Source organism: Dromaius novaehollandiae, chromosome 3, assembly GCF_036370855.1.
Source record: "Dromaius novaehollandiae isolate bDroNov1 chromosome 3, bDroNov1.hap1, whole genome shotgun sequence".
NCBI classification, from domain to species: Eukaryota; Metazoa; Chordata; class Aves; order Casuariiformes; family Dromaiidae; genus Dromaius; species Dromaius novaehollandiae.
The window spans coordinates 93,158,661-93,171,071 of NC_088100.1; positions in this window are offsets into that span (position 1 = coordinate 93,158,661).

Consider the following 12,411-nt stretch of genomic DNA (forward strand, 5'->3'; position numbering starts at 1 on the left):
CACAACATAACCACACAAGGGCCATGACCTGGTCATATGCTGCAACACAGTGGGATTGCTGGCTGCATCCTGTGTTGACCTGTTTTGTAAGTCTGGTGGGGGATCTCTGCATGTTCTCGTAATTGGGTCTCCCAGCCCTTGCTGACCCCTCAAGTTTTCAGGGGTCATGACCTCTTCTAGGGCACACCAGGAACTCTGGGGACAGGACGTCTGAAATCTTTTTCTTTTTGCAACAAAAGGTCACTTCTAGACAAGGTTATGAGTCTCTGGCCTCAGTGGAGCTTCCCCACTCCCTACTGGTTCCCCAAATTAATTGAGAACTATTTTTCAGTCACTTCCTCTTGACAGCGACTCTGAGAAGCTCTGGTCCATGAAAACAAAGCACTTGCCTTGGCCTCATGCTAGAGCTGAACATGCCAAGCACATAGCCAGTCGGCCGTTTCTTCCCATCACTCCAGTGGAGGGATTGGAGGATGCTTTAATCATATCCTCTGAGTGAGCACAGCCGGGCTGTAAATCAGTGTTCCTGCTGCTCTGAACTCTTTCCTTCAACCGGTACCATCAAGAGAGGGGACGTGCTTTTCCTCTGAGTGCAGGGGTGAGTCAGGGTGAAATCTAGACTTGGCAATTTGGCCAACAGACTTCTCTGTTGCTTTGGCAGGAATTTTCTACCTTAAAAAACCATCTCTTTTCTCCTCTTCCAAGCAAATAATACAGGCAAGAAGTCAGGTTCTTTCTCCCGTAAAGAACAACAATGTTACACTTAGATGATAAACTGAAAAAGTGCCAAATTTCTTTTTATAGCTTCTTTATTGCTCCTTGTGTGTGTGTATAGAATGAAGAGAACTGTGATTTACATGGCAACCTTAGGGCAGCCCTATGAAAGAGTCTTGGGAGTGTAGAATAGGCTGAGATCATTTTAAAGCAAATAGTTAATCAAAATAAACAAACATTGGGCAGCTACTAAAGCATACGTGCTGCCTCTCCAATCTTAACTGGCAGGAAGGCAATGCACGTGAGGGCAAGGACAGTGAATTAGGATGGAAATCAGAAGCAGACTCAGTATGGCCAATGTTTCTGATGGTTACTCCACTTCCAGCCACAAGCTCTACTTCTGCAATCACATTTCCAGTGGGCTCATGATCTCTGTTAAACACGCCATGACCCTGGAGGCATTGCATTCAGTAACTGGGCTCCAAAACAGCTTCCACTCCAGGCAAATACCCGACTGCTTTTAAGATGGAATTCAATACATTTCTGAAATGCAGTCCGTGCGAGAATTGGGGACCAGACTGGCTAAGCCAGGCAGCCCTTACAGTTTCACATTCCTTGGCTGGAGACAGGTAGGGGATGTGTACATTTCTGTTACAAAGGAAGACTACAGTCTGCATTGTGATGGACTTTTCCTCTCTCCCTCTCTGCTGTCACCCTGCATTGCCTCTTCATTTGAAGTTCTCAGGTCTCCCTTTTCAGTTCCAGAGGGATTTTGCCCCGTGGACAACACATTAATTAGAGGCTGTGTTGATACCATCACACTCATTTTGTGTCCTTGCAGACGCCAAGCTAGTGAAACAATCTCCTCGGCAGTGCAGTCCCCGGAGGGCTGCCGATCCCCTACGAATTCCACCTGATGCAGGAAAACACCAGAGCATTAAGAAGACACCCATAACCTTTACATGTATTTGTATGTCCTTGCTGCTGCAAAAGCACCATGCTCCAAGACTTACTTATCCAAGTGTGCAGGCTATACAATTGTATTTGGGCCCAGAGAAGCTCAGGATCGAGGCTAGGAAGACAGGGCTTCCCTGCAGGCTGTGGAGGGTCAATTCATGTCTTGTAACCGTGTACATGGTTTCTGGTGTCAGCATTAAAACCTGAGGGAAGCCCTCAAGCAAGTGAGCCTGGCTCTTGGACCAGAAAAGTTTGATTTACCTCCACATATTTGAAAACCTAGCTAGCTGGCTCAGAATTGCTTCGTTTGTGGTGCTGTGCCCTGGTAGCTTCATCTGTTGACTCTGGTGAGCTGAGGCTGAAGTTGCCGTGTACCCTGCCAACCTTTCTTGGGGCCTCGCTCTGAGCTCAGTGACAGACAAGGGAAAGATGAGGATTAGTGAACACTCGGCACTGAGGCCTGCTCCTGCTTCTAGGTCTCCAAGGGCTGCATGTGTCCCAGTGATTCAGGTGCTGCTCTTCTTGGGACCTGCTTTATTGAAAGACTGGATGAAGGGAGCAATTCCCTGGGTCCTTCCCAGGAGAAGGTTGCTTTGAATTCATTAGATCCTTCCCAAAGGATGCTTTGAAGCACTGAGGTTGCTTTGAAGCACTGAGGAGGCATTTTAGCTTGTGATTCTTGGGTGAAGGTGCTGGAGACATGAATTTCAAACCCTCTTGGGCAACTTGAAAATATCAGACCTGAGATTTAAATTGAAGGTGCAGTAAAAAGGTAACATGCAGGAAGTACAAGGAGGTCACCACTTCCTCCCAAGCAGCGGTTTCCCAGAGATAGACAGGACATGTCTGCCATGCAGAAAAATGACAACAATAAAATCAGTTCATGCCCATTGGCCAGTGCTGTGTTTTGAAGAGGCAGGAAAACCGGTCACGCTAATGCAGCTGCCCGATGACAGCAGGTGATTAGAGCACAGTAGGCAGCCCTGCAAAACCACCAGGCTGATGCCAGAATCCCACAGTCACTGTGGACCACAGCTGAGTCATGTGTAGGGTCCAGACAGTTCCCTTGTGGTGCAGAAAATGAGCAAGGATTTCCTTTAAGTGCTGATTTTTTTCCTGGTGCAAATTACTATCGTGACCTCTTGGTGCAAGCACATCAATTACAAAACCACACAAATTAATGCCTGACCCTTCTTACAAAGTGCCGGCAGAGGGAACACACAGGAAACATCCTGAGCCATGAAAGAAACTCAAAGTCACTCAACCATCCCCACAAACAAAACCCAGACAGAGTCGGTAGGCCTAACAACATGTACTGGAGATGGCAACTGTGCTGCACCATGCCGACAAGTGAGCATGTCTAATATTGTGCGTAATTTCTAAGGCATCTCCTGGCCTTGCACACACTCCCTTTGAAGACTGTGGATCTCTCTGGAGGTACTCAATGCTACATCGTCACTCGATCTCAAGGGGTTGCTAATGAGCTCTGGGAACGTTCTGTTCCTGAAGAGGCCCAGTGGGACATCCCAGCTACAACATGTGCTGCTAAGGCCAGAGACGGAGGGATGGAGCTCAGACCCAGAATCCGGGATGCCAGCGCAGGACTGAGAACACCAACAGACCAGTCGGTTTGTAGAATTTGTGGTATATATTCAGATAGTTTCATACATAGGTACAATGCAGCTCAGTGCAAAAATGAGATGTAGCTTTCCTCTCTACTGTTATGAAACGAATGTCTATTCTAGAATTTTATGGGAGTGACTTCTGGTCTTGCCTGGATTAAAATTAGAATTAGTTTTTTTCTGAAAGATGTACATAGTCGGGGTAAGCTATGCTCAGGACTCTTCTCTTGAGATTTTTATCACACCATTAAAAACATCACATTTCAGAACTTTTCAATAGGATATGGAGCAACATGAATCTATCTGAACACTGCAGGACTGGTGCATCATTGAATATCTCTGTGCAGATGGGACTGTTCTCCTTGTGTGTGGATTCATGTACCAAGCATAATTCTCAAAAACTATGTACATCCCAAATTCTATCCTGGGGTTTGATTTTCCCTGAGAAGCATTTGACTCTAGTTTATCCGAGTCTTACAGCTTTCAGGATCTCAACATGAAATGGTGCCATGCTTCCTTCTTGCAGAGTACAGGAGAGGGAAGCAGAGATCTCTGTCTTTGTTCTGATGCTACCAGCAAGCAGCAGGCAATCATCACTTTAGGCATGCAAGAGACCTGGATACATTTGAGACACCCGGATGCATTTCTCAAAGGATCTGCACGTTAATTTGCTGCCTGTTGCCATACATGTTATGCAGACAGCTGTTGCTTGCTGATATGGGGCACCCACATCACCTCAGTCACTGATTCAGGCTCATTGTGATAAGTGAGGATGGACTGACTGTCTTTCCAGCCTGGTGTGATTTGCCCCAGCTGCCAATACCACAGAGGGATGGCTCATAGCGACACATATTTACTTCCCAGGTGTGGCTCTTTAAACGTAACCTCTGCCAACGCAGGCAGATCACATGGCTACACTGTGTTTCCAGACAGAGTCCACAGGGCATGGCTGGCAAGCGCGCTGGGCTCCTTGCATGCTCTCAGCGGCGCTGTGGCTATGCTGACAAAACCAGGGCGAGTCCATCTGCTTGGCTGCTGGGATCCTGCCAGAGGTGGCAAGGGGCCCCCAACAGTGTTGGTGGTGCAGGGGTGTCAAGTTTAAGGCTGCAGACGTCTTACGACCTCTGAATGTAACAGACTGTCCCTACTGACTATCACTTGAGGATATTGTAGATGATGAGGTCACGGCACCGCATGTGATCATGACAAACATAAGAACACTCTGGGGGCAGGCTGTGCAAGCATTTAGTGCATAGTGCATTTCGTCTTGGGAGATCTGTCATCACTTGACAAGTGGGATGTATTTGAGTTCCTAGTGAACTTGTATTCACATAAAAGAATGAAAAAGACCTATCAAATTGTATGCAGCACATAAGAACATAACAGGGGCCTCACTGGCCCAGACCAAATATTCACCTAGCCTGGCGTCTTTGAAATGACCGAGAGTAGGTAGCTGCCTGGGGGAAAGTGTTGTAAGGCCAGAGCAAAAAGTAGCTGGTCTCTGCTGCAGAGATACTCTAGGCAGCATCAGTGCAGGGCAGTGAGCCTGGAGCTGGAGCAGTGCTAGAGGTGGTGGGGAAGGAAGGATGGACAGTCCTGGGCAAGCGATGTTGGAGAGATGGAGCAGTGGGCAAGGGGCTGCTGTGCAGGAATGAAGAGGCACAGAAAGGGCTAGGTGTGGGGACCACAGGGCTAAAAGAGTCAGGAAAGTAGGGGTGAATAGGGAGGAGGTGCAAGGAGGAAGGCTGTGAATGGATCAGATCGCAGAGCCACCAGGGAAAACACAGCCTGGCCACCGAGTGCGAGGGCTCCTGAGAGGCTCAGTCTGAGGTGCACTGTACTGGCAGAGCATGGAGGAGAAACCTGCAGGTTTCCAGATGTTTTCTTCACAGGCTATAGCCTGTATGAATACTCATTTGTTTCAAAACAATGTCCAATCACAGATATGGTTAAAAAAGAGTAGTATCTGACAGGAGGCCAGGGAACCTGAACTAACTCAGGAACACGCACGTTTTGCTGTTACTGGGATGGCTTGGCACAAGGAAGACGTTTATGACTGAAAGCTGGTTTGCCAGGGCAGTAAAATGAAGCAGTGCAACAATAGGAATAAGCATATCAAATATTTGATTTTGCCTTGTAATTCCTTGTAGGCTGCTCCCAATTAACAAGGGGAATTTTGTCAAGCCTAAAGACTTTGATATGGTAGATAAATTCTCAGCTTTTGATGTTTAACAGTTCTGCCCCAACTCCCCAAGAGCAAAAAACAATTGTTTTTTTAAAGTGATGTGTGGACAGTAGAAAGAGTTTGAGCAAGGGAGTGGTTCTTGTCTCATTTGTAGGAAGCACATAGGTCTGGCGTGTGAAAGCTTAAAAAGGACAGAAGTTCCTCATGTTTTTAAAGCTAGAAATTTTTAAAAGCAATTTATCTACTGTAAAATCAGTCCCAATATGATACTTCAGATATTTTATCCAGACACTTACCAGGAACAGTGCTAATGGCCTGATCTGACAAATCCATCTTGGCCGCTAAAGGTGACTGCAGTGGGATAGTCCCTGACACTGTTCTCATTGCTGCTGGCTATGCAGCCTGCAGGTTCCCATTTCAGTAGGTTGTTTTGATAGACTGCAACTGACAGTCTGATTTACAAAGGTGCTTTTGAGCACATTTGTGTGACATAGTTGTCTGTCACAACAGAGGACTGGATGCAAAAGGGTCTTTCCATTGCTGTGCTCCTCTGTCCTCCAGTATCCACACTTCCAGGCAAGCTTGTCCTCAATGGTTTGATGCCGGCTCACACTGATCAGCTCAGCTGGGCTTGTTTCACCTTGCAGTACAGCCTTCTGGGAAGGGCCCCATCTTCATGTGGGTAGATACCTTTACAGCAGACATCCAGGACTTTCTCTGTAGGGCTCAGAAGTCCCTAAGCCCTAGCTGCAAGGAGCTGACACTGGCAGCATGTTCCACAGGTGTACAGCCTAAAATGAAATTCAGGCATGCTTTCAGTCCCACAAAAGTGTAGCCTTATTCTTGGCTGGCAGAAAAATATCCCTGCTGATGTCAATTATTTCAGGAGGACACAGAGACAGAGGTTTCTTCTCAAAGCAGCCAGCACTTCTGCTTCGTGCTGTGTAGGTAGCAGCCAGGGTTTACATTCAGAGAGGAGTGATGTGGAGCAAGGCCCAGGAGGAGGGTCGCAGACTGGCTGGGTAAGGAGCCAGGAGGGTAACGCTTTCACGTGGTCTTTGATGGCAGACCCAAGGCTAGACTGAGCTGGCCTGGAGGTGGCAAAGGCCTCAAGAGTCTGTTCGTGCCTGCCTCTGAGAAGATGCAGGTTGGAGTGGGGCCTGTTCCTTCACTGCTACCAGACAGCAGGTGAGTTACTAATCTTCCACCTTAGTGGAACAAGCAGCACTCACTGGTCATGGGAAATGGGGACTGAGCTGCTACTTATCTGTCATTTGCAGCTGCTGCTGTAAAATAATAAAAACTCAACTGAAACCAGGCAAGACCCAGCCTCTGTGAGTCCCCCTGGCAAGTGTCCAATGTGTTGGGGCAGAAGCAGACACCAGAAAAGCAAAGCAAGAATGCATGTTGACAGTCCTGCTTGAGACTTGTGTCAAGGGTAGAATTAGCAGCATATTCAACTGTGGAGTAGGCAAAGATGAGTGGAGGACTGTTGTCATCGCAGAGGGCTAGAGGACATGTCATAGCCTTCCTCTTTCCCATTTTACTTTCTGGGCCAATTACATATGCCAACACATTCTCTCTTGAAGAAAGAATAGGCCTCACACAAATAAGACCATAACCTTCTCCACCATTAATCTGGGTCCTGATTGTTTCCTGGAGCATGCCTGACTTCCTTTTGGCAAAGCAGATCCATGGAGTAATAATATGAGTGAGGAAAAGAATCCGGCTCCCCGTGACTTGTGGTTGAGATGGTGAAAGGCCAAAGGCTGCTCTCTTCACCACTGCTGGAAAACTGCAGCCTGATTCTGCTCTCACTGTTGTTATTCGCTCATCAGTGTGACTCCCCCAACTCCAGGGGCACCCTGGATGGGAACAGCTTTCTTGTCTGCAAGGCAAAAAAAACATTTAACTTCTGAAAACACCAGTGGAAATGTGTTGCAGTTTTACCAGTGAAATGGTCTGGAATGGTTTTCCCATATTATGGATGTTCTCCAGGCACTGTGTGATCAGATGGCCTCAGGCCTGTTTACTGATTGGAAGGACAGCCCCACCCCTTCTTTATTTCCCATCCTCTGCAGGATTTTCCCAGCTCATCTTCAGTGATCAGGATTGTGCCCTTGCTTTTGTTGAACTGTATGAAAGGGCAACAAATCACGCACATGGAAGAAGCCAGGAGGGAAAGGAACAAAGAAGACTGAACTGATGTTGTTTGAAATTCCTAGGATGCCAGCTCGGTCTCTTCAGACTTGGAACATGGCAAACACAAGTGCAATTCCTGAAGCGTGAGATGTCGCAGTCCACCTCGCAACCAGCTTGTCATCCAGATGTAGAGACCGGAAATAGCAGGGCTCATTCAGATCTCAGCAAAGCTGTTGACAGGCTGGAATAACCTCTGAGGAGTGATTCTGGATTTCTACCACTGACATGGGAATTTGGACCTGTACAGCAAAAGGGGCAAACAGAGAGAGGAGTTGCTGGTATTATGGCTTCAGCATATGACAGGGTGACAGAGTATAGGTTTTCACACCAAAACCTGTCTCAGATCTGTTAGTGAAGATTTCTAATGCAATGACTGACAGAGAGGCAGAAGGTCTAGAAAAAGTCCCCTCGAGCAATGCACTGCATGGGTGTCCATGTGAGCCTGTTTCAAGGGAGACCTACAACACTAATGCAGAGACCTTGCTCTAACAACTGTCAAGTGACAGCAAGGTAAGGCATGGGAGGGAGAGGAGGGGATCATAGGCATGTGATTCAGAATGATATACTCACCATAAGCTCCACTGAACTGTGTCACTTTTCCAGGTTTTTAGGTTTAGAATTTGGTTTTATGAAGGGTACATGCAACTTAAGATGTACAGCATGATAAGCCCATGAACCTCTCCCTTACAGTTATGCTCTTGATACCAGTCTGTGCTATATCCTGCTTTTGTCTTTGACTCTTCAGCCTGTGCTACAGGTTCCCATGGCAGGATTTCAGACCTTCAGAAAGCATTGCTTGCACTTATTAATTTAACATCAAAGACATGTCAGGAAACACTTCCCAGGATGTGAAAGTTTTTAATCAACAGCAATAGCGCTGATCACCTTTAATTTGAGGGTCTCATCAAACTCACCATCACCTGCATTCTGTGCCTTCAGTACAAAGACCACTGCAAAAAACATCTTAACTTAACACAAGCCCCATGCTGCTTTCCAGCCCTGTTGGGTTTCATTCTGCTGCTTCTAATACTGCCTTGCTCCTGGAGGTCAAGGCAGATGAAGGAGTTAAAACAACCGGCTCGCCAGGAGAATTCAGACATGCGAGAGCTGCCTAAACACACGTAGAGAGGCAGCTGGCTGGCACATGACACACAGAACAGATCAAACAATGCTGCTAGGAGCCAAGAACAATTTCTAGTACCTGCTGTGGAGCTGTCTCTCTCCCAGGTCCCACCTCCCTCCTTCCTTTTATAGCCAAGTCAGAGTAATATCCTCCTATGTTAGCAAAGTGACACGCACCTGGTTCTGAGCACATGTGCCTCACAAGGTGACAGTTGTTTGTGATTAAGCAATGTTTATGCTGCTTATGTTTGCGGCAGCATTTGAGTCAATGGATCACTTTGTACGAGTGCATGTAGATCCACTGAAACCAAGGGCCAGAGCCACAGGAGCATTCATCAGTCCTTCATATCCAGAGCTTGGATTGCAGGGGGCAGACCCAAAGCTATGTAAAGGCAAGGGGCCACCTTCGCCCCTAACACAGTTGGAGCTGCTGTAAGTGAGTGGACTTTGAAGCTGGACATGTCAATATGCGTCAAGAATGCTTGCTTTCCTCACAAGCATGGTTCCCCTGCATGCCTCAACATATGCTGCCTAGGCTACTTCCTCAGACTCATGCTCTCTTAAGAAAATTTCATTCAAAAAGCCTTACATTGGTCATAGATCCTCTCCTCGACTCGACTCTCCTCGACTCTGCTCGACTCGACTCTCCTCGACTCTCCTCAACTCACGCTAGGCATAGACAAAGCAGGCAACTGCTTATGGCTGCTGGTTTCCAGGAAGCTATTGCCTGTTGAAACGTGGTGCCTACTTTGCCAATGCCACATCACAAAAAAGCCAAGCTGTTCACTGCTGCTGAGGGTAGATTTGGGGTGCTGGGGTGGGCTGTTCTTGAGAGGAAATGGAGAGCATGTTTTCCCCCCACTCCAGATGCAGAAGGAGCAGCCAAGTCGACTGCTCCCACCTGTTTGTCCCAGCAGTTTTTCCTAGAGGAAAAAAAAATAAATTCCTACTGTGCTGAGAAGCTTTAAGCTAGCTCTGTGCAGAGATCCTTACAATTCCTTCATCACCTGTTTTCTGAACACCTCAGCAGCATGAGAAACATCTATGGTTTTTCTCAGAGGAAAGGTGGAATGCATTGCCATGGTGAAATTTTGTGAGTTTATTTTTCCTTTCACTTTTGGTTTGTATCTTTGAAGGATGAGGAAAGTCCACTGAAGAAATGCCTTCCCGCTTGGAGTAGTGAGTATGTTGCAAAAGATCATGCCATGTGTGAGCCTGGCTGTTTTCCAGACCACAGGAGGAACGTCAGTCTTGCAGCTGAGATTTCCCAAATACTGGAGAAGTCGAGCTGTCAGCCGTGATGTTCATCTCAAGTGGTAGTCGGTCCTTCAGTTATCCTGGCCCTTGCTGTGGGAAACCTTGACTTAAATGACTCCAACCTTGAACTTAACTGGATATAGTGTGGGAAGCCAGGGAAGAAAGACAGAAAACTCAGCTGTATTCAGGGCAGTGTGTCCTATGGTGGCTCTGTACTGAGAAGAGGTTTTTCTGCTTTGAAAGTTTCATACCTTGCCATGTTGCATAGCTGTGATCAGTATGTAATCACATCACAGTGAGAAATAAGCCAGAACAAGCTCTCAGAGCACTTTTTCTGTTAGGGAGAGCTGGCTCTGCTGGCTTCAGTGTGTCTGCCACTCTGTAGTAGTCCAGCATCACTGTACACTTTGCTCTCCAAAAGCAGTGGAAGTCTTTTCAGTGGTTTTGAATAAGGCTCTGAGTTAAGTGGATCCACATAGCCACCCTTTGTAGTAATTAGGAGGTAACTTCTTTTCCCTGTAGAGACAAGATGAAGTGACACTGAGAGGGAAGTCTCGGTGGGGCTAAATACCATTTTGAAGGGTGATCGGCTACAGGGGCTAAATTCTGCTCTTAGCTGCCCACTTTGCTGGTCACCATACAGGAAAAATGGAAAGAACACAAACTGGGTGTTTATGCATTGCTATTCCCTGCTTACCTCTTTGGGGTCTGATTTTGGCAGTGTGATGGGTGAAACTGGAGAAGCAGGATCAGGTTCCAGGTTGAGGGTCCAGAGATGGCTGGTGGGAGACATAGGGCAGCTACATTCGTCTTAGCATTACTGCAGTCAATGGGATTTTGGCCATGGGCTTCAACAGGGCTAGGATTTCGCCAAGCATGCCTAAGAAATTTCTCTATCATACAGTTGTGTTGTCTGCCATGACATTTATTGTCGATGAAACAACTATGCCTTCTGTGCCACCTTTTTCCTTCTTTCTGTCTGTCTTCATAGCTCTTTGTCTGTGTTTTTTTTCTCTCCTACTGTCTTTTCTGTTTTTAGGTAGTATGTATGTATGTATGTATGTATCTATCTATCTATTCCTCATCCTACTTCAGTCTGATTGCTGACTTGCTCCCCTCCCTGTCTCCTCTGCTCTCTCTGTAATGTACTCTGTGAGGAATGTGCCCACAAGAAGTATTTTTATTTGGCAGCCTGAGTAAGCTTTCTGTTTTGGCCGCAGGTACTGAGATAAGCAGCCAATGGAGCTGAGATCTCCTGTGTCATGTTTTAGCTCTTTCCATCTGATAGAGAAGATGACCTCACTGGCTGACTGTGTTGGGGAGGCCTGGTTGCAAGGGCAAAGAAATAGAGTTAACCTTGAAAGAAGCAGCACAGTGGCATGCTTATGTTTTTGAGTCGATTCGCTGTAATATAGAGGAATCACAGTGTCTGAGGGGACTCAGACATTGGTTCAATACAGAGTATGGGCAAGAGGAATCCAGATACTGGAATAGCAGCTGGGTAGACTAAGATATTCCTCTATGACTCCAGCAGAGGGGCTTCATCTGCTCCTGAAGATCCTTGGAGCAAGTTGTTCTCTGACCAAACTAGAGACCAAGCTAGGTGTTATATGACTCTGTTCTCTTCCACTGAAGAAAAGAAAGCTGTGATGGGTCAGGGGTATGGCTGTTGTGCTGTTTTATGGCATTTTATCAGCCCACAGAGGACCTGTACGAATTGGCATAACTCAGGCAGTTCTATGTGGTCATGGATGGGCTGAGCCCTCAGCATCAAGCACCATGAACAAGACACCAAGGTAAATTAAATATCATCCTTCTGTACAGAAATGCAGATGCCAAGTGCAAATGTTAAACCCTCCTCCTGTGCTGAGATTTGAAAGGACCTCAGATAACGCTGGCAATGTGCTTGAAAGAACATTTTCAAGACATACTATTTATTTATTGGTGCAAAACTTGTGTTCTGGAGAGCTAAGGGGAAGTTGTGGTCTGAGTTGTTATGAAACCAGGATCTAGACAGGCCTGGGGAAGGGACTGGTCTGTATTGCTTCAGTGGATGAAGTCTCTGAAAGTCTACCCTCTTATCACACAGTACGAGAGAGTATCAAAACTCTTGTAGTGAATGCTATAAAGCATCTAGTATTCTGGAGACTTTGCTTTGCTTACTGTCCTATCACCCTTCCCAGCTTTGCAACATATGATGCTGGGAAGAGGAAGCCCTTCTCTTCTGAACAGAACTGCGATGGCTGTCACCTTATAGTGGCACGGTGGGGGTGTGATTTGTGTGTGTCTTGGGTCATGAAGGTCCATCTCTCTTTTTGTCAGATCATCCATCATGCCTTGTGCACACCCATC